Raw genomic sequence first — 23519 nt, forward strand, 5'->3', positions numbered from 1 at the left:
ATAAATCACATTTCATTGGTACTGCAGTGTTTTAGTTGCAGGTAAAAGCACTATATCAAGAGAAATAATGCATTGATTTACATAGTTCTGTGTAAGTTGGGGCAACTATGTAAAGCTGATTTTTGCAGACAGAAATCAATGAATTTCTAATATGTTGAAAATTATGTTGCCAAGAGGAATCCCTGTACCCTATTCATTTTCTGTGAGAACAGAACTGTGATTATTAGTGGTGAACAAATCACTATTAGGTTTGCAACTAAGTTAGGTTTATGCTAGGTGTATTTTGATGGAAATATGTATTTATATTGATTTATTTCAACAATTTCTACACTGCTGAACACCGTAGGCTCTATATGTTCTACAATAAGATTACAAAAAAAAATACACTCGAGATGAAAGCAGTTAAAATGAGCCATAAAATGGCTTATTACCTGCCACCTAGGGGGGAGAGGCAGTTGTGGTCCAGTGCAGCTGTGGCAGCAGAGCGATCTTCCAGCTGCATCCAATCATGGATGAGCTTGGGTGCATGGTTTAAGAAGTGGACCAGACCCAAGTTTGGGAAACACATGGCTACCTCATAGCAATTGCCACAACTTGATGGTGGATAAGGCACTGGGTTGGATCCTTAGTCTAGGTAAAAGTGAGGTGGGAGACCTCCCCAAGGAATCAGGGTAACCCATCCAGCGGAAGATGCTTCTGTCCGGACACCCAGACAGGGACTGATGGCCATAGCACCCCAAATATGGTGAGGGGGGTCACCCTGATGTACGCCTTTAACCTTGGCCATATCTGCCAAATAATCAACCAGCAGACTTCAAAAGAGGTGGTGGTGTAACACTGGACAATAATGGTTGAGTGGACCATTTTATGAACAACTATGTACCGTAATTGTATTTAAGATTATGTCTCCCCCACATCCTCCCAACCCCACCCATTGTTACACTGCTGTAACATTATGCTAATAGAGTTGTGTTGTGAAAATACGCTATGCCATCATATCTTTGGCAGAGAAAACTAGTATTTCAGGGAGAAGGGCTCCAGCGAAACCTTTTGGTGGATATCTAAGTTTTCTATGTGCAGGCATTTTATTTATTTATTTATGGAGGAGTATGCTGTTATGTGAATCAGTCTCCCTGATTCTGTAATGTGTATTGGCAAAGCACTGTTATGTTCCAAAACTCTGGAGGGGAAAAAATTAAAATGAAAGGAAGGAAAGCTTTGACCAGTTTTCTAAACAGTCACTAAGGAATTAGCCCTCTAGACTTCCTGAGAGAGGATTACAGGACAATGAATAATTGCTCCTCTGTGTTATTTAAACAAGGGGACATTGCAAAATGTAATTGTGGTGCAGTGAAATGGGGATGAAAGCAGCTCTGCCAAAAACATAAGCCAACTGGAAGTACTTATGAACCAAGCCTATTAAGATGTTGATGAGAGAGAAGAAAAGTGGTTGGAGCAATATTGTAGTTCAACAACAAAATTGGGAACATGCATTTTGAGGAAAACAATATATATTCAGTTAATTAACATGCACACACACACACACACACATGCTGCTTACTCAACAGAAGACCTCCAAGCACTTTAGAAAGTATTCAGTCACTGAGAACTACAGAGCTATTTTAGACATATCCAAGTGTTTAATATTTGAGGCTCCCACCCTTTCACCAGAAGATCTTTAAAGCCAAATAGCAACAACTTTTGAAAAGTCATTCAGTTTAGTTACAGGTGCATTTTCTGTGGATTAAAGCAGACTGCCCTTCCCTAGGTTCACTCAGAAACAGGCAAGCTACTTTCACAACTATGAAGAAACAGTTTGTTTCAGACCTGCTCCAAATTCTGTCCACTATCCACAGCACCCATCTAACCACCCACCTCCAGTGCTTTCATTTGCAGCCAGTGATCATGGGCAGTTGCAAGACCCCACAATCCTCAGTTGGAGATGACTGCTCCACAGAGAGAACTTGCTACTTGGACAAGCATCATTTTGAACCTCAAGTAATGGGCCGATGATCACAGAATGCAAAGATATGGCAGACAGCTGAGGCTCCCTAGGGGAAGTTCTTTCCCTGAGCTGTGTGGAGTTATTTTTTTCAGCTGAGATCATGGTCACTTCAAAGCACTCAAAATTTGGGAGTGCAAAGATGTTATATGCTACTCACTGCACTCCAGAGTAGGGATGTTGGACAATTCCAACAGAAGCAGGAGCAGAAATTGCTACAATTCTCATGTTCATCTGAAGTCGGGAACAGAATTCAGGCAAGCAAATGCAAGTGGTTATTTCCTGCTTAAAGAAAAAAGAAAAAAAGTTTCGCTTCCATTGAAATGCATTTAAATTCTGTATGTCCCCCCCCCCCCCCATATTGGATAGTGAGGTGAAAAATTGAGGTTTTATGTAACAGAAGTTGAACTGTAATGGAATGGGAACAGCACTGATTTTGACAAACCCAGGATGAGATGGAAATCGCTGTCTTCTAACATCCCTACTCCACGGGAGTAAGAATTCTGCCATCCCAATAAAATTCTAGTAGGGCAGGAACACTGCCCCCACCCACTTAGAGAATTATCTTGCCTGAAGGGGGTTTTCACCTCCTCCAGAGGTATTAAGGAGAGCCATGTGCTTCTGTCCTACGCAATCTAATGGAGTGGTGTCAACAGAGAATTCAGGCAGGAGTTGTATCATTTGCAATCGCAATGATTGAAAAGCCAAGGATCTTCAGTGCTGTGTTTCTGTCTGTCTGTCTGTGTCCTCCCCACCAGGCATTTTAGTGTCTTCCAGGTATAGGCAGCAGGGTGTTTTTCAAGCACACTGAACTCTAGCCACAGAGAATTTTCTTTCAGGCCAAGATAGTTCCTCTGTGGAGGGCACTCCTGAGCTGTGAAAAGCTGGCTCTCCTCCCTGGGGTGTTGGGAATTTGACTGTGGCTAGAGAGAATGTAGAAAGAGGTCACATTTGCCTCTTATTTTTTGAGAGATTTGCAAACTAGCCAAGCTTGTATAAGGGACCAGGCCCTTCACTAGCATATTCTTATTTGATTTGTTATGTGCACGTTGTGGTGTGTGTGACTGCTGTTTGAGAAACAGAAGCTCAAAGCTCCCTTGTTCCAAACTTGTTGTGCAGTTCTTTCAGTCCTGGCCACAGTCAGCTTAATACTGAGTGCTGTGAATCAGTCATGCAGTAAAAGGTGGGCTGTGCTAATGGATCCTTTGCTTTAAATTATAAATGACATTTGTGGATTCCTGTGCAAACCTTTAAGTGATTGCTCTCTTAATTACAGTATTGAAGATCTGCCGTTTCCCTCCCTTGCTGAACTGAACTGACCACGACTTTGATCTGTGACTTTATTAGCCATGCCTTTCAGGAGTGTGGAAGTGAGAACTCATTATGGAAAGTCACTTCAGTGATTTCAGAATTAGATTTTCAGTGTCACTGATTGATCCCTGAGGCTCCAAAGAACCATGCCAAACAAGTGGGCCTAAAATAAGAGGATGCTGTATGTATTTGTGAATACAGATATCAGCTGGTGGAACAGGTGTAATAAATGTAACTGCTTTGGTTGGAGACCGTTCAGGGCAGGTTATCGAGTGCAACAGAAGGACCAGACACCTGTATCTTCCATCGCAGTGAAGAAGATGCAGGTGCACTCTCAAGCCATAGTGTGATATGAGTGGCAAGGGTTTCATCTGTCATGTTTCCCTCTTCTGAGGGCTATTAATAGTGCAAGCCTATTTCTATTGCATATGGCCACTTAACCAGCATGGGTGAAGAATGCCCTCGGGCTTAGTTATCTTTATAAAAAGGTAAAGGGACCCAAGACAGTTAGGTCCAGTTGCGGACGACTCTGAGGTGGCGGCTCTCATCTCGCTTTACTGGCCAAGGGAGCTGGAATTTGTCCACAGACAGCTTCCGGGTCATGTGGCCAGCATGACTAAGCTGCTTCTGGTGAACCAGAGCAGCACACGGAAATGCCGTGTACCTTCCTTCTGGAGCAGTACCTACTTATCTACTTGCACTGTGTGTTTTCGAACTGCTAGGTTGGCAGGAGCAGGGACCGAGCAACGGGAGCTCACCCCGTTGCCGGTATTTGAACCACTGACCTTCTGACTGGCAAGGCCTAGGCTCCGTGGTTTAGACCACAGCACCACCCATGTCACTCGAATAGAATTAATGCATCCTTATTGAGGGATAAGGTACGTGGGTGGCGCTGTGGGTAAAACCTCAGTGCCTAGGACTTGCCGATCGTATGGTCGGCGGTTCGAGTCCCTGCGGCGGGGTGAGCTCTCGTCGTTCAGTCCCAGCTCCTGCCCACCTAGCAGTTCGAAAGCACCCCTAAGTGCAAGTAGATAAATAGGTACCGCTTTATAGCGGGAAGGTAAACAGCGTTTCCGTGTGCTGCGCTGGTGCTGGCTCGCCAGAGCAGCTTCGTCACGCTGGCCACGTGACCCAGAAGTGTCTTCGGACAGCGCCGGCTCCCGGCCTCTTAAGTGAGATGAGCGAACAACCCTTTGTGTGAGTTGACTTTTACAAGGTGTGAGGAGCTCAGGATAACTTCACTGAATGAGTTCAGGACACATTTTTGAGATGAGGCTGGTATCAGGTTTGTACCAAGGTTCATGATGGAGAATATCATGTCATATTTAAGTTATGTCAACCTTCACTTATGCTACAATCTACAAAGACAAACCATAGAAATAAGTTCAGATTCACACTCCTGTTCGCAAGCAAGACCTTTTACAAGTATACAGGCTATAGACTTGGTTTAGATCCTATTGACAGTGGTTTTTGGTGAATTTCTTTATTTATTAAAAGTATTTATTAAATCTTTATCCCATTGCTCTACAGTTTTAACGTTTCAAACTAAGTTTTCAATCTGCAAAACACAAGTATGCCCCGTCAAACACAGCTGGAGATACTTCCAATCAAGCACACATAGGATTGCACTATAAATCCAATAAGCCTTGTGTTTAACAAGCATTCCAATTAATTTCAACCAAAGTCTCAGGTTCCCTTTCACTTGAACTACAGCTGTTCATCAAGAGGGGTTAGATAACAAGTCAGCAAAGCAATTTCTTGCAAAAATCAAAAGAACTGGTGGAACAATTAATCTATCTACTGTGACCACAATGTTTAGTTCTACAAAATGTGCAAAGAAACCATTTATACGACTGGGAATTAATGGTTTCTGTTTATTTACCTCACAAATTAAATGTCGGGACAATTTTATTTTTTTTATAATTGCATTGGAACTGAGTTTGGTGGGGAATCTGGAAAACAAAAATCATTATTGCCTTCCCGTTTGTCTGATAAATCAGACTAGAGAGATTTGTATCCATAATGATATCCAAATGTAATAAAGAGATCAGCACCTTAATTTACTGGTCCGTGATAATTACCCTATTTGAAAATGGTTCATCATTGGTAACATTCAGACTGCATATAGAACAGTTATCTGAAAGTATTAACTGTGACAGGTAGCAAACGTCTTTTAAAAGACACTATAAGAGGATACAGAGAAGATTTGTGTTTGCATTTGTTCTGGAAGCTGAAACCAATTGCATTTTAGGTTTGGCAGGGCTTCTAATCTAGTCTTCAAATCTTGTACTACTTTAGTCTGTGGTTCTTTCACTCAATTACTCAAAGTTCTTTCAGAGCAAATTGTTTTGACTGTGTGTGGATTTGTTTTGCATTCCTTTGCCAAAAAAGGGGAAAAAATGTTTGAGGGCAAGTCCTTTCATTTCAGATAGTTTGCATCAGCTCTTAAGCACCGTGGATTTCCAGTGTTCACTTTTTGGTATTTGCTTTCAGGTGAGGATTTCCCCTCCCCCTTACAAGCACAGAGAATTCAATTCTCTGCTCACTTATATTTTGTGCTGATGGTCATTTTAATCTGCTTTCAGCAGAAACCACATGTTTGCAAGGTGCCTGATTGATTTTAAGAGATGGTTACATAAAGGCTTGTGTGCGTAAGCGCTGGCAAACATCTAACAATATTTAATGGTGTGATGTGCTTCGTAATAGAAAGGATCTTTCAAAATGCAATGTGGGCCTTTTAGTTCAATAAAAGGAAACAGTTTATTTTAGTTAAGTATAGCCCATTAAAGCGACTTCATTTTCTTTGCCAGTACCCTTGCTTCTTATGACCCACATTGATTCCATTCTTTTCTTTCTTACGAGGATCCTTTTGTGCTAAGAGCATCATTAACAATTAAAGGCAATTTTGATAGCAACCAATGGGATTTTGTTTTATTTTTGTAGGAAAGAGACAATTCGTTTTGCCAAAGCTTATAGTCGCTGAAATACTGTAGGTTTGACACAAGATCAGATACGTTTTTTGACTATTCTACTAATATTTTTTTGTGTGTGTGGCAAAGGAGTGGAATGGTATAAAAATGGGTGAAAAGGTTTAACCTGAGAGCAGAGAAAATAAAATCAATAACCTGCTGGCATTGGTATTGTTTGCCATTATCACTGTTTTACTATTAGGAAAAACACGTATAAAATAAAGCCAAGAACACTAAAAAATGCAGATTGCAGTCGCATAGGAAGCCACATTTTTATTTTGTTCTTATTACCATTTATTAGTGTTCAAAATAAGATTCAGGGTCTAACTTTAGACAGCTAAATGAGATATGAAATATATACACATTCTCCAAGCACTCCAAAGTTTGAGGGAGCCAAGGGGGTGGGGAGTGGGCAAAAGCTGGCTTCTGCTAGCACTTCAGGATGGTTGAATCAGGGTTCAAGGTCATCAGCGGGAATTTGGGGGGGGGAATGGAATGGGGAGCAGCAAAATCAAACACTGAAGCTGGCTAGTGTTTCACAAAAATTGAGAATTTATCTCACAATGTCACAAGTTTTGTAAGAGGAGAGTATCAATAATATCAAGTAAGTACTCATGCAACAGTACAATTATTGCCACATTTGCTTATATGCAAGCCCAATTGCAGCCATATTGGGGTGTTTATGTTGTCAGGAGCATTCATCAACACAGAAGCAGGGAAGCAGCAAGTACCTTTGCCTCTAGCGCTTTCTTGAAGAGTGTAACAGCCTGTAACAAGAGTTGCATGTATGAGGGCTCTATTGCTGGATGACCCTTAATGATGTGAGCACCTTGAATTGGTCCCTGAAATGCAAAACATAATATTTAGTGTTGTGTGTCGAGGTTCCCAGGGCCACTCCAATAACTCACACATCACACAGAATTTTTGTTTAAGGTTTTTGGCATAATTTTGGCCACACCTTTTTTTTTCATAATAATTTTTATTAATTTTCCAACACAAATAAACAATCATATCAGAATTTCCACAAATTTAACTCTATTTGGACTTCCTTCAGCTTCTCTGACAATCATCCATATTTGACTCCCAGTTACGCATTTCTTCTGTTTATATTGCCATTAACCTTCCCTCCCACTTCTATTTCTGTTCAAACAATATATCTCAACTTTCACAGTGTTTCTTGGAACCCCACTAGCGTTGTTTGCACATCACACGTTCTTTTCAGATATTCAACAAATTTCCCCCAGTCCTTGATGAACTTTTGGTCTCGAAGATATATGATTTTCCCAGTTAGTCTGCCAGTTCTGCATAGTCTGTCAGCTTCAGTCTCCATTCTTCTACCGTCGGTATTTCCTCTTGTTTCCATTTCTGGGCCAATAGGATTCTTGCAGCTGTAACTGCATATTGGAAAAGTTTAAAGTCCTTTCTTCTTATTTCCTTTCCTGTAATCCCTAAAAGAAATATCTCTGGTTTCCCTGCCATTTGATCCATACTGCTATCATCCTTCCTTCTTCATCTTTGAAGATTTGTTGTGATTCAATTTTACTTTTGATATATAGAACTACCCCTCTCTTTTTCTCTTTGTCTGAAGATACAAATTCGTTTCCTAATCTCTTGTTAATCAAAATTTCCCTATGTTTCCTTGTGACGTGTGTCTCTTGTAAACATATAATGTCCAGATTTTTCTTTTTTAGAAATTGTTCAATTTTATTCCGTTTTTTCTCTCGTTCATCCCATTAATATTCCAATTCCTTAATTTTAGTGCCATGGTAATTTCCAATTAAATAAGTTTTGTTTGCTTTTTACTCTTTTATAATTTATCTGACTCTTCTTCTTCTTCTTCTTCTTTTTCTTCTTCTACCTTTTCCCCATTCTCTTCTTCTTCTTCTAATTCATCCTTGGCACCTGCTCCTTTTTCTGCTCCTTTAACTTCTCCAATTTCTCCATCTTCTGTTTTTAGTTCCTTATATCTTCTCAGAAACTTCCCTGTTTCTTCTGGACTCGTCAATCTGTGCTTTTTGGTTTTGTAGAAAAATGAAATTCCCTCCGGAAATTCCCACCTGAATTCAATGTTGTTTTTCTTAAGGACCTGCACCAGTGGTTTATACGGGTCTCTTCATTTCAATAATCTTATTGGTATGTCTTTAAAGATGATTATATAACTTCCATCTATGTACAATCTTTTCTCTCTATTCTTCTGTAATATCAAATTTCTCATTTCCCTATCCTTAAAGGTGATTAGACAGTCTCCTGGGAATTTTCTTGTTTTTGATGTTCTTACTCTCATTCTAAATGCATTTTGTACTGTTTTAGCTACCTCTTCTATTGGTAATTCCATCCATTGGGCTAATTCCGATATCAGTCTCTCTTTAATATTTTCATTCTGTATTTCCGGAATGGTTCTCAACCTCCGATTAACTTCCCTCTGTCGCAATTCATTCATAGCAATCAAATCTTTAATTTCTTCTTGTGATTTATTTAATTCCAACATCTCCACTCTGATCCTCTCTTCCTCTCACTTCACTTCCTTCATTTCTTGTTTCGTCCTCTTAAATCCTTCCTCCAACGATTGAGTTCTCTTAGAAACCTCTTTTAATTGTCCTTTAAGTTCATTAACTGTCTCATCAATTTTTTTTATCTTTTTTCCCAATCTTATTATCTACTGATTCTAGTTTTGATTCTAAATTCTTTTCACTTTGTTTTATTTCGGCAAACATTCTCAACATTTCTGCTTTAAACTCTGTTTCTTGTTTGGACCCCTTCGTCTCTACTGGTGTCCCCCCATCTGCCCCCTTTTTTTGCTGGTGTGACATCTTTGTTAATTATTCTTTATTATTCAAAAAAAAACTTCAAATATTAATTAAACCAATTTTTACACTTTGTCAATTTTCCAATTTCTAATTAATCATATAGTTCAACCGTAGTTTGGGGATGATGAGGATGATGAAGAATATAAGATCAGAGTAGAAACCGGAACAAAACAAAGTGAATCTTCTTGCCACCAATTAGGCTATTCCTCAGAAAAAAATTGCTTCCCAGATAAATCCAATACCTCGCCCAAAGGAAAAAGAATTTCCAAAAGTTTCCAAAAATTTCCACAAATCTTCCCAAAAAGCTTCCCAAAAATCTTCCCATAAAAAACCCTTTCCAAAATTATATCCAATTAATCACGTTCCAAAGAATTTATATCCAAATGACCAAGGTCCAAAATTATATCCAAGTGACAAAATTTCAGAGGCAAAATTCCCAAAAAGATGGAAAAAAGAACAATAAAAATAAACGCAGAGCCCTTCCCCGGAGTAAAAGGGCACAGGTCACTTCTCAGTATTATGTCCCTCAGTATTATATTCCTTCGCCAGGAAAAAAATCAAAGAAAAACAAATTGTAGTATCTCATTCCTTCCACTAAGGGTAGCAAACAGTTCCTTTAATATACGCAGTTTTAGATTTAAAAGTTCCCAAATTCATAAAAAAAGAAAAGAAGAAAAAGGGGTTTCCCAATTGTAATTAATATACTTAAGTGACAGAGGCAGCTATAATCCTATTTAGCATTCAGGATTCCCATAATAAAGTCTAAAAAGACCTTTATCCGCTGTTTCCACCTTACCGTTGTTCCAACAGAGTTTTAATAATGGAGTCGGAAGCTCCTTTTCCGTTTCAGTGTTCTTTGTTCTTTTAAAAGTGAAAGTAATACAGCACTTTAGCCTTCTATATTTCCCTCCGTTACATCCAAGACCTCAAACTTCTTCAATCTTAACTTTCTGCTCTCCCTTTCTGACTTTAACAGACTTATAACTTTGTAGCTTCTTAAAGAGTTACTTTTAAATAGAGTTCTAGGAGAGAAAGAAAACAGAAACCGCCAGTGGCAACTCACTTTCCCTTTCCAGCTCTCTTTGTATTTCGAATCTTTCCTTGATTTGTTACCATTAAATTTTAATCCAATTAGGTCTGAATTTCTTCTATTTGAGAATGGAGCGCTTCTCTTGCAAGCTCGGGGCTTCGCTATTTGGGTGTAGAAAATGGCTTCCCGTAGCCCGCAGCCCCACTCCACCGTTCTCTTCGCTCCTTTTGGAGTTACCTGACGGCCGGGCGGGCTGCTCCTGGCTTCGCTGGGAACCTGTCACTCCGGGTGACCCCTTTTGGCCCGAAATAGCACAAGATTCTCCTCACGGAAAAATCCTCGCTTGCGGCAGGATCACGCTCCACCGGAAGCCACTACTTTATTAAAATAAAAATGTGAGTGGTTGCTTAGGCATTGGTTGCGACTATCTACCCCCACCATGGGGGACAGACTGACATTCCGCACAATGCGAAAGTCAGAAAAGGGGAATATACTTGGGGATAGCGACGGAGCAGGGAACCTGCCCTCAGGCCTTCCCAAATGCAACCAGGAGCTCATTGCTATGGCCCGAGCCCCCTTGACAGAGTGGACAAGCAATAGTTAGCCCCCAATTCCTTTAATGGAATCTCTTGCAGCAGCATTAGAGGGGCAAGCACAGCCAATCCATGCCCCTCAACCAACCAAACCATAAACCAATGCCTAACCGCAACCTTACAAGTTGTGACGATTTGCTACGCAGTAGGCAAAAACCAAGGGACGCAGGTGGCGCTGTGGGTTAAAGCCTCAGCGCCTAGGACTTGCCGATCGAAAGGTCGGCGGTTCGAATCCCTGCGGCGGGGTGCGCTCCCGCTGCTCGGTCCCAGCGCCTGCCAACCTAGCAGTTCAAAAGCACCTCCGGGTGCAAGTAGATAAATAGGGACCGCTTACCAGCGGGAAGGTAAACGGCGTTTCCGTGTGCGGCTCTGGCTCGCCAGAGCAGCGATGTCATGCTGGCCACGTGACCCGGAAGTGTCTCCGGACAGTGCTGGCCCCTGGCCTCTTAAGTGAGATGGGCGCACAACCCCAGAGTCTGTCAAGACTGGCCCGTACGGGCAGGGGTACCTTTACCTTTACCTTTAGGCAAAAACCAAATGGCCCCAGCCAATCAGCCAGATGGACAAAATTCCTACCACGCCCCCGCTCCAAAGCAGACAACCCCATGACAGGCATAGCAAGGTTAAAGCGAACAACCCTAATTCTAGGGGAGGGGGGAGGGGCAATCTGATGCACGGGCAAAAAGAGGAAGCCCTAGCCTCGTGCAAGGAGTTTTAGCATTTCTGGCTGTCAGTCAACAAATGGCAACATTAACTTCTTCCCAACAACAAGGGAAGCTCCAATCGCATCAGTGGCCAACGATCAATTAGCCCGCCCCCAACTTGGAGTGTCCTGGCGGCCCCCACTGCAACACATGCTCTCCATGAAGGAGAACACGCTTAATCAGACCTATGCAAAAAAAATTCCAAATCTTTATGTGTGTGTATTATCAGATTACCATTGTAGCATAATTGGTTGTAATTAGGGGAAACAAATGTGGAAAATGGAGTAAAAGGAAACCGACTTACAGCAGACCTTAGATGTGGTGTTTCCAAAATTAGTTATATTACTCATTTTTTCTGGCTTCTCTTTCAAAGAGAGGAGGTGAGGGAGAGAAGTCCTTAAACCTGGAAACAGGACAGTAAGATAAGTTGTAGTTTTACTGGAAAGATTTTATGGTACGGTTCCTCGTGAGTAGTTTAGTTCAGTCTCATATCCAAGCATGACCTGTTTGATACTACAGCAGTGTCTTTTTTTCTAATATGCTGACTCCAGCATTCAGCAGAGCAGGGAAATGATATCCATTGGAATCCACCCAGGTTTTCTTTCCTCTTATCTTCTAAGACACACAGAGATGTACAGAGAGGGTTCTGAGCTCTGGTATTATTTTAGAATTATTTGTTTTATTTATTGAATGTATTTATAAAGACTGAAGTTGGTGTTTTCCCAGTGGCTGGGCAAAGGGAATACAGCAGTTTCTCATTTCCTTGATAGTCAAGAGGCTAGTCTTAAATGCATATGTTCATACTAGAATTCATAAGATGTGTGCATACACATGAAATGCATGTTCCAATGTGTGATATCTGGTCTCATTAGCACTTTTGTGGTGATAATGGCAACACTGCGTTTACTAACCCTTCTTTTATTACATTGTAAAGCAAGTTAGGGTCAAATCAAGAAGATAACTTTGTCAATATGAGTCTTTTACTGTTCACCAAATGGCACACTTCCCCCTGATTTCCTGCTATAGAGCAATGAGTGAATTGTCTGTTATATATTCATTTGTATGCTGTTGAATAAAATATTTATGTCTCTCCAGAGACCCCATAAAGCAGGGACTTCTAACCTCCTGTGATCCTTTAAATATTCAGCAGCACTTATATCTAAAATGTCTTTGTCCCCATGACAACAGTGTAAAATATTTTCACATTTTATATCTGTATCTATATATCTATATCTATATCTATATCTATATCTATATCTATATCTATATCTATATCTATATCTATCTATCTATCTATCTATCTATCTATCTATCTATCATCTATCATGTATCGATCTTCTGCCTAATGTTACCTTTAGAAAATAAATTACTTATTAACCTACATATCTTATTTTTAAATCATCTTGAAAACACTGTGTAAGGTGACCTGTGCAAAGTTCTCTATGAACTGTGAGCCAGCAAAACAGTATTAACTGATCTAGCATATTATGCAGATATTGTAAACGCTCAGCTCTACTTTCATATACCAAAGTAGAATTGTTACTGAAATCTATGGTTCCTTGGCTCAGGCTACAGACATTGGCAACTTGTAATACTTGTTTAAAACACAAGGTGTTTTCCATTGTCCATATTTTTCTTTGGCTTTGATTCTTTAAAAATAAAATAAAATAAAAATAAAATTATCAGCCTCATGCCTGGCGTTGCTTGGCAATTCTGTCAAACCTGAAACTCAATACAGTTTTGAAATCATTGATTAAAATTACTGCAGTTTTGAAAGGTGCAGTCCTCTATCTTGATTCAAAATGTCCAGTTGCTTGGATGTCTCATCCAACTATACCTTTGTAGTAGACAGCAAGTCTCTGATGTATTGTGAACTAAATCACAGATGGTAGCAATTTTATCTATGCCTTCCTTGGCCCCAGACCTTCCAGCATTTTTCTGAGGGCATAGTTTCTTGCCATCCTGTGACATGTTGTGGAGGTGATCCATTAGGTTGGCTGCAGAATACACTCTGCGCTATCTACTCCTACTGTATCTGTCCCTTATTCGCCATAGTCTTGTTGGTGTCCTTAGTTCCTCACCTCTCTGCTCGTTTTCTATTGGCCTGCCTGCTATCATTAGTGACACATTCCTTAGGGCCAGAAATCCACAACAACCAGCAAACCCCAGGAGGTGAAAGAAAGAAAACTAGAGATAGACCCAATTTTTGTTCAGCTGCATTGAAAAGGAACATGCGCTTTCCGAAATTCGTACTGAAAAATTGAAGCCATACATCCAAGGATAAAGAAGCAATTTAACACTTTTCTATTCATGCTCCTGTGGCCTGCTCCATGCTTCCTCCATCACACCTGCACCTGTGTGTAAGGCAGCAGAGGGTTGTGAGAAATTGTTTTTATGTGAGCTTCAAATGAATGCCTGAAGAACTAGAGTGGCAATAAATAAATAACTAAATGAGGCAAGCCTTTATTTATTTATTTTCCCTTGCAGGTTTCCCCCCATCATTCACACTAGCATATTTTGTCATTACTTATATAGTTTTACTGATTTGGTGGTCATTTTTTCCCGGGGAGCCATCTTTCATGTTGAGCTGCTTACTAGGTTTTTAATTATCTTTTTTGCCTGCCTGACAGACTACTTCTCAATGCTGTCTGCCACCGCAGAACAAATTGAATTGAATAGGGCAGACTGGTGAAGGATTTTGAAGACTAGGACACAAATCCTAGCATGATTTCCTTCAAGGAAATTCATGTTTTTTGGGTTTATTGCAAAGAAGTATGTGGCTCGTACTTCAGAGGTGTACCAGAATATTCTCTAGTGCTTGATTTATCATGTGCTACTTTCCTAGAGCAAGTTGTGGCCATTAACTTCTCTGTCCATGAATAAAGTGACACAGCTGTGGATCCAGTTGCAATTATTGTTTAATATTGTTGAAGGAAGCATTGGATTTGGCCTCTGTCCTCCCCCTCTATCTTCTTAGCTCAGTGTTCACCAGCATGAACTAGCAATATAGTTTAATACCATTTTAACTGAAATGTATCAGAAGATAATTGTCTGAAAACTTTTTCTGAGAATGTTCTTTTCAAGCGTTCTGAAAAATGTTAAAGATTCCATTCCGTTCTACCACTGCCCCCTTCAAAGGCTCCAAGAGAGGGGCTCAGGTAAGAGGGAAGTTAAGGGACAGTCTGGGGTCAAGATAAATAGAGGTTCAAACAGGGGCTCAGGCAATAGGCAGGCTGAGGGGCTGTCTAAGACCCAGATCCAGACACCAGCTACATGAAACCATGCTGGTAGCAAGACATGGTTCTAGCACCTCTTACAGCCTCACATTGAAGCTTTTGAACCAGAATCTTACCCTGGGGTGAACTGTAGCCTCCTAGAAGTTTCTGCAGAAAGTTCTCGTCGTGAGAAAGACCCTACTCCTGAGCAGCCCTTTACTCACATGGAGGCATCTTCTGCACCAGAGCACTCCCCCTGATAGTGAGGGTCTCTGCCTCTTGAGATGCTATTGTTCCTAGGGTCTTGGAGGTTGTTCTACCTCTGCTTCAGATGCCAAACTCCCTTTCTGTGGGGATTGACCTCTGCCACTCTGCCCTGAGGGTCATGGTTCTTTCTCACCTGTTCTGAGCTCGTCCTGAGCTTCTGGGAGCTCCAGATCATCATTGGCCAGATCCTCCTTAGAGAGGGGGGGGGCATGACATTGCACCTATAAAAATTTAGCCTACCAAATAATCAGTTGAAATTTTACTCAGGTTACAATGCTTGCATCTCTGGGTATGGAATGTTTACATCGTAATTTTCTTACCACTGCATCTCTATAAATTCAACTAAATAGGTATAATGTAAAGGTAAAGGACCCCTGGACAGTTAAGTCCAGTCAAAGGTGACTATGGGGTTGAAGCACTCATCTCGCTTTCAGGCTGAGGGAGCTGGCGTTTATCCACAGACAACTTTCTGGGTCATGTAGCCAGCATGACTAAACTGCTTCTGGTGCATGGAAGACTGTGACAAGTGCCAGAGCGCATGGACACATCGTTTACCTTCCCGCCACAGTGGCACCTATTTATTGACTGGCATGCTTTTGAACTGCTAGGTTGGCAAGAGCTGGGACAGAGCAACTGAAGCTCACCCTGTCACGGGGATTCGAACCTCCAACCTTCTGATCGGCAAGCCCAAGAGGCTCAGTGGTTTAGACCACAACTCAACTAAATAAACAAAATAGGACCACACAAATGTGAAATGACTGCTATGCAAACATGAACTTTGCAACAGCAGCTACAGCACATTATCACTCCTCCTTTTTTCCTTGACACAAAGGACATGTCACAACACTTTCTTGCATGAATATTTCTCTTTCAGAATAAGTGTCGAAAGATATGGGGAAAGGTAAATGGATCTTTCAACCTCTCTTCTGAGCTTTTCTTTTACATAGTGTGCCGTATAAATGCTACCCTACTGGGAAATAATCAAAGAATGTTAATATAATACTGTGGTTCAGGAAAGAAACATGACAGCAATACATTCCTGCAAATTGAATTTAATGAGCTTCTTAGCACTACACGAGTGACTCTTTGAAACACAAGCTATTCAATTTAGATCATTTTGATTATAATTAAATCATTTCACATTTATCACGGGGGCAAGTTGAATCTTAATTAATTAGACACTTGTATTGAAAGGTGATATCATTTCACTTTTGTGTGTCTCTGGTGTCTATGTGTGTATGTGTTGTTCCCCACCCCACCCTGAGCAGCAGCCGGTGCTCTGATGCAGATGGATAAGGCATGGCCAGAACTGCCAAACCATTAACACTTGCCCAACCTATTTCCAACCATCATGACTGAGCTGAAGCCAGAAGCCATTGGATGGTGATAGTAGTGGGGAGGTGCTTGAGTAAAGAAATCATGCATTGGGACCTCTAGAGTCTCTACCCTCAGATTATGCACACCCAAGAAAACAACTCCCTCCATACAAGGAGGAAATTGTGTGACAAGAAGTTGGGTGCTAGGCTTCAAGTGAGAGAGGACTGCTCCTTCAAGGCCTTCCACTCCTCAAGGAAAGGGAAAAGCTTTGTTTGAGCAAGCAGCTGCACATGGTTCTCCTTTGTCCCCTTGTTCTTCTTGTCAGGGACAGCACAGGAAATTTTATGTGATAACAATGCATGCATATCCCCCAAACTTCATTTTCTTTCTTTATAGCTGGTAAGGACTTAGCAGCATAGAAATGGAAATGGGTGTCCTAGCCTGAGAGCAATAGAGCTTCTAGAAGATGAGCCAAGCCAGTCTCCCTTGCATCTCCCAAATGCAATCAGAGCACTAACCTGACACCTGTTTATTTGACAATACTAAGAGACATGTGATTCTTTGTGAACTGTCTGATCTGGTATTGGCTCACCCATCAAATGTCTGTACAACCCCCTTGTCAGAAATTCTGTCCCCTGTCCCCATATTTGTTTCGTGTGGAACATATTTTGCAGTTGAGACGCCTAGCATTTGTTTTCTGCTTTTGGTTTCCTAAATTTAGTTTGCTTGTGAGCGCAGTCTTGACAGTTTATTTGCCCCAGTTCCTCTTGGAGTTGAGTGCATGGTTTTGTGTCCTATTACTCCATGTTCCTGCCCAAAGGAAGCCAGACAAGGAAGCCTGTTATAACCCCAGACCGGGCATCTGTCTTTGCATCCGATTGCTATGTGCTTCTCAAAGGCTATGTTATTGCCTGGGAACACTTGACCTTCAAGCATTTTCAATTTTATTTTATTTTAATCTGTCCTATTGAGGATTACCCCTGCTCTTTTTCAATTTCCCCTGTTCTACTTTAATTAACAACTTGATAAGTATTTTTGTAAGTGCCATGTAATGTTTATTTTGCAAGGACAGTTCCTTGAGCATCATTCAGTATGGCAGCACCTACACTTTGGACCAGCCTGGCCACTGATATTTACGCAGGTACATTTGCTGTATTGTTTTTACTATAATCTGTTTAGGCAAACCTATCAAAACACATAAATTTAACATATATTTAATATGTAATTTTATAATGTATCTTTAATGATGAAAATATTTAAGCTATTTTTTATTTTTAATGTAAGATTTTACTGGTAATTTAATGTATGTTTTATATTTTATGCAGTCTAGGAGGTTTTTTATGATTAAAGTAAAGGTAAAAGGACCCCTGACCATTAGGTCCAGTCGTGGCCGACTCTGGGGTTGCGGCACTCATCTCATTTTATTGGCCGAGGGAGCCGATGTACAGCTTCCGGGTCATGTGGCCAGCATGACTAAGCCGCTTCTGGCGAACCAGAGCAGCGCACGGAAACACTGTTTACCTTCCCACCGGAGCGGTACCTATTTATCTACTTGCACTTTGACATGCTTTTGAACTGCTAGGTTGGCAGGAGCAGGGACTGAGCAACAGGAGCTCACCCCGTCGTGGGGATTCAAACCGCCGAACTTCTGATCGGCAAGTCCTAGGCTCTGTGGTTTAAGCCACAGCACCACCCACGTTTTTATGATTAATCACATATAAATCCTGTTAACTAAATTAGTAGAAACATAGGAGTTCTAACCCAAAATAAGTGTTCGGGTTTGGGAAAACCAAAAAAGGTGAGGAGAGGGTGAACAAGGTATAAGTCAAGCGTAGGCAAGGGTTTCAGGATTCATTTTTATTATTATTTTAAATGCAAAATTACAACAAAAACTACAAACATAAAATCCAAAAAAGCAAAACAAACAAAACCCCACACCTACAAAGAAAACCATGCCATCATAATAATCTTTACGTACATATACACATATTGAGTTCCTTCCTCTATTTTGAGACCTCAAAGTTTTTAATTTTTCTGAATTGTGTCTAATGTAAGTTACCTCTATCTTTATACCTTTTGCACTGTTTTCTTTAAAAGGGTTTCAGGATTCAGTAGCACCCTGGACAGCTCAGTGCAGGGCTCAGGTTGCCGTTTCCATGAGAGCAGAGCTCAAATGCCACTTTAGCAGCAAGTCAACCTCATACTGAGCCTCAAGTGGCAGCAGCAGTTCTATCTGCCTTCTGTGACAGGAGTCGCTTCATTTTGTGGGACCCAGCTGGCATTAGCAATTGTCAGCTCTAGCAGAGCAGAGCAGAGTGTGGTTCCATCAGGCTTCTGAGCAGGAGGTGGGCCACAGAGATAGCACAATGGGCTCCCCCTGCCTAAGTCCTTTTGAGTTAGTAGGGGCATTGGGGGCTGAAGGCCATTCTCTCTCCTGCTCTCAGTTCCTTGCCTCATTTCCTAAAGATGGAAAGTCCAGCTTCAGATTCATGACAGAAAAATTAACAAATCCTCCCTCTCTCCCTCTTCCCCATGTTTATCCTCCTCTTTCTCCCCCCCCCCCAGCTCATGGTCTGCATCCTGTTTTCATTCCATCATCTCTTTTGGAAGTGCCTTCAAACTCTTATCTTGGAGTGAACTGTTCCTAAATGGATGCATCTTTTGTCTTTCTATTAATAAACATGTTTTACTTAGTGAAGGGCCAAAACTTAAGAAAATAACTATTCCCTTCCCAGAAACTTTATGACGACACTCTATCATCTAAGCAGCACCAATACTTCAGAACTTCCTTCCCTTGGCATCTTCACTGTACTGTTTTTGGTGCCTACTAAAAACATTCCTGTTTAGACTAGCCTATCCAGATGTTTAGAAAGTTGAGGTAATCCTAACCTGTTTCAGTATTTTAACTTTTGTAAGCTTTAATTTTTTTGTAAATTTTTCTTGATTTTACTATTTTATGTTTTATAAATCGCTTTGAGGTTGTTGTTGTTTTTACCATCAAGCAGTGTACAAATTTTATGAAATAAATAATATATAAGAAAATCTAAACCCAGGGGTCCGAAGGTTTGCGTGTGAACTCCTGCTCATTTAGCTAATGTACTGCCAGCAAGCTGTTGTTAATTTAGGTTAATGTACTACTTTCTGAGTCAGCTTTACCAGTCGCATAACAATCAGTCCTTTGGAAGGAATAAATCCAGGGGCTCTTGGAGTAAAGTACTTCTTTGGATGCCAGATTAATTCCCCAATCACTCACATTTATAAAAAAGAATAAGAATCAGGTTCAGATGTATGTCAGATACAACTGCCCCTGAGCAAGATGGTAACAACTGTTCCCTCTTCTATTGCTTCAGTGGGATTGGAAGCTGTTCTGCACATTATACTTGAAATGGGAAATATCCCCTTCTTAATTTCCAGTGAGTACAGATACATTTTCTGGACCAATTCTGAATCTAGCCAGGAATAGTTTGCCTGTTACTTGTACTAGTTGGTTGTTGGACTGTACTACTTCAAACTAAAGTGTGGGGGTAGGGGTAAAATTTTACAGCAAAAAACAAGCGCTTCCCTGCATATAGTAATAAGTGATATGGCTGTAAATAAAACTAGTACTTAAGAGAGTAGTTTAGCATGTCATAATTTAAACCATAACCCACCATTTCAAATTGCAGTCCAGAACTCTACAATTTTCGGATGGTAACCAATATTGTGAAGGTGGAGTCTCCATAGCTCCCTCCTCTCCTACAGACTGTTACCCCACACCAGACCTGCCCAGAAGGTCTCCCAAGTGTTCAAAGCAGATTTGGTGAATGTACAAGAGGCTGCGGGTGTGAGGACAGGAAGAGTAAGTCATGTTGCACAAGCGGAAGTCTGTTCTGCTAGTAGACAGGTGCAGTTGGATCTCAGCCTCTGTCTGCTATCTCATTCTGCACAATGTGTTGCCCTCAATCCAACACAAATTTAAGGTTACTTGAATCCATTCATTTTGTTGGGTTTAAGCCTGTTTAATTTTGTTTTGGGTGCCTCATTATGTTTAAAGATGTTAAGATTTCCCTTAAAGCAACTTTGTTCTGTATCAGTTTACTGGAAAGATGATGGTATGCAAGGCTGAGTAGTGGAAAGACATTTCACTTAATACTTCAACCAGCAAAGGTAATTGTGTAGATTCCCCCAATCCCAGTCATAAAATGCGTAGATATCAGCAATTTACCCTGCACGGTACAGATTTGGAAGAAGCTCAAAGTGTTTGGAATTGCTACATGGGCACTAACTACAGAAATGTAATCATATAACCAGTCATGACACAGTGGGCTTTTTGGCGCTAACATCTCACTTTTTCTGCAGCAGAATGCAAAGTCTGTCATCCTGTCATTCTATTTCACCATCTCATATTTTTCCTCTTGCCTCCCTTGACCTGGAGAAATTGCTCTTCACCCTTCTCTTTCCCCCCTCCCCTACTGACACACAGTGTTGAGATTCAGCAACTGACTGAACTGGCTCTCTCGAGAGTCAGCCTAGGATAATGCCTTCTAAGAATCTCATTCCAAATCTTTTCTGAGGGGGAGAGAGAGTGAGTTGATTTAATAGTCTAGTGCACACCTGTTTGCTGAAACATCATCACAGTAACTGAGTTTATATATTTAATCAACAAAGTAAGCACACGTACCACATGAAGAAGGACGGCAGGGAGAACAGATATGTGAGAGCACAATCCATTGGTGTGTGCTTTATTCCTGTGCTTGGTTTTCCCCAGAAGCTAACTGCTTCTTATTTCTTTATTCTAGAAGCATCTAAAAAAGGAACCCACATTTTAAGGAAGGAATGAAGCTAACTCTATACTAAAAAGCAAGGCAGAAATACTCGGAAATGATTACAAGCTGTGCTTTGGGAGTCAATCACAAAAATGTAGCATTTATCTGAGATCTTAGATATGAGTTTGTTTGCCTCATGTGTGTTTTGCTGGAATTAGGATGGACACTCTGCACATGCCCCAACACCAGCAAAGTCTACATTCAGGAAATAAGGTAACAATGCCAATCCACATTTTAAAAGCTTGATTAGGATAGGAATGCTCTTGAAATTGCACTGCGCTTCAGGTTTGCATTTCAATGAAATTCAGTTCTTTCTCCAACAAAGTGGTCCAACAGATCAGGAGCTCTAAGACCAAATGCCTATGTAGGTAAATGGCATCATGTAGACCCACTGGATCCCCAGATAGGAAATAATGCAGAAAATGGGCCATGTAGACTGAAAACCTGGCTCCCAGCAGGGACATGAAGGTTGCACACCACCCAGAGAATGGGATTGCGAACCTGGGCCCAATCAGATGGTGTTGCACCAAAGCTCTCTTAAACCTTGACCATTACTGGCTGTGGCTAAAGGAGTTCACAACTGGAGGGCCACTAGCTGTCGAAGGCTGCCAAAGGAGTGCTTAGCTCATGTAATCTTGTCCCTTTGAAGCAAGTCAGCGGTTCCTAAGGTGAACATTCATTTTTGATCTTACATTTTCCCATTTGTTCTGAGCTCAGTGAGAGACATGGTGGTTTTCACTACTGACAAAAGTATTTGTGAGCATCACATCTCCCCCATTCTACATGGTATGGATACACAGACCACATAATATCTTTCTACGTTCCATTTTAGCAGTTTGTCATGTAACCAGTGACAAGAAAAAAAAATGCATGAAGTTTAACAGCGCCCACACAATGTGCATGTTCATCGTTATTTCCATCTCTAACAGCTCCCATTAGTAATGCTAAGGGTGATGAAGAATGACTTGCTGTGGGAGTTATTCAAGTAAATAAAAGTACTAGCTGGAGTAATGGCATATGGCAAGATTCCATCTTTGCATCTATTTTGAGAATCTTTTAAGAATATTTACATTTTAATGTGTTTGGAGTAGGAATCTCCAGTCATATTTCTTCATTATTTTTCTGCACCAAACGTTCTAAACTGAATCCCTTTCATTACAATTTTTACTATTATTTTTCTTTTTTAAGAAGGAGCTGTGAGGCTCAAAATGAAAGTTGTTCCTTTAGTTCTGTTATTTTGTAAAAGCTCTCCTTTTTAGCACACACACATACACAACCAATATGTCTAGGTTTTATTCTTTCTGTGTGATATAAGCCCTACACCACACAGAGGAAATGTAGATTGTCAATGACAGTACTGGTATTCCCAATTTAATGTTTGCTGCCAACTTGCAAAGTAACAGTACAAGAGGTGGTTACAGGGGGGAAAGTACTAGGTCAGTATAGTCTGCAAGAAAGCATCTCTTGCAACCACTGTAGATATCAGTAACTTGGACCAGGCCTTTCAGTGGGGCTTCTCCTTCTCTGTGGAACAGCATACCTGTCAAGATGCAACAGGCACCCACTATCTGTACTTTCCAGAAACAATGGAAGACATTTTTGTTCTGACATTCTTTCTCAGCTGAGAAAAATGGTCTCTGTCATGGATGTCCATTGTGGTCTTTGCATTTAACTGCTATTTATTTTTATTTTCAATAGTTTTTTTCTTTCTTTTTTCATCAGAAAATAGCACAAAGAGAAAGAGAGAATGAGTTGTTCTCACGAAAATCCACCATCATTTTACTGCTAATTTTTCCTAATATACACAAGTTTGTATGCAATTTCGTATGCAATTTTGGCAAAGCAGCTTTCCCAAATATATGCAGTTTTACATATATGTGTACACATAATTGGACTACATAACTATATTGCAAAGTACAGAGCAATGTGTGGCTGTGTTTTGGTTCTCATATTGTGCAAATTAGGTTCACCTTTAAATGCAAACTGAATCAAATTCCTCTCCCATTCCTAGTAGGGCTTTTGTTTTCTTCACCTTGCAGAAGATAAGGACTTGCTAAGTATAGATTCCACCCCATGCAGGGAGAAGGAATTGGAGAAATTAACCCAAAGCAGTGGGAAATAGGGGGGCATTAACCCCAATAAACTAGGGAAAGTAAGGATTTGCTGTTTGGCAAAATATCTCAGATCTAAACCAACAGTGACACAGTCCATAAACTACTGATTCCCTCTTCCCTAGCCAACATCCCCTCCTGACTTAAATGCATCCAGAACCCCTACAGGATTGTGCCTTATTTCCCAGGAGGTGGTATTTCAATTACTGTTTTTAATTAATGGGAATTTCTAAGCACAACTGAGTTCGGGCAAACAGAAAGGAGTACTCAAAGCACTGCAATTAGATACCAAGGCATCCTGTTGGGACTATTCTATCAGTTGGTGATTCTTACATCTGATGAATTGGGGTTGGGAATAATGGCCAGAGGAACTAGCGAGAACCAGTGC

The 23519-nt window shown here is 40.7% G+C and overlaps 1 protein-coding gene across 2 annotated transcripts in view; it reads left to right on the forward strand.

The window, feature by feature from the left end:
- Positions 1 to 23519, forward strand: part of LRRC4C (leucine rich repeat containing 4C) — a 621269-nt gene that overhangs the window by 301356 nt on the left and 296394 nt on the right. The gene's annotated exons all lie outside the window — the stretch shown is intronic.

The sequence above is a fragment of the Podarcis cretensis genome, assembly GCF_951804945.1.
Source record: "Podarcis cretensis genome assembly, chromosome: 1".
Taxonomy (NCBI): domain Eukaryota; kingdom Metazoa; phylum Chordata; class Lepidosauria; order Squamata; family Lacertidae; genus Podarcis; species Podarcis cretensis.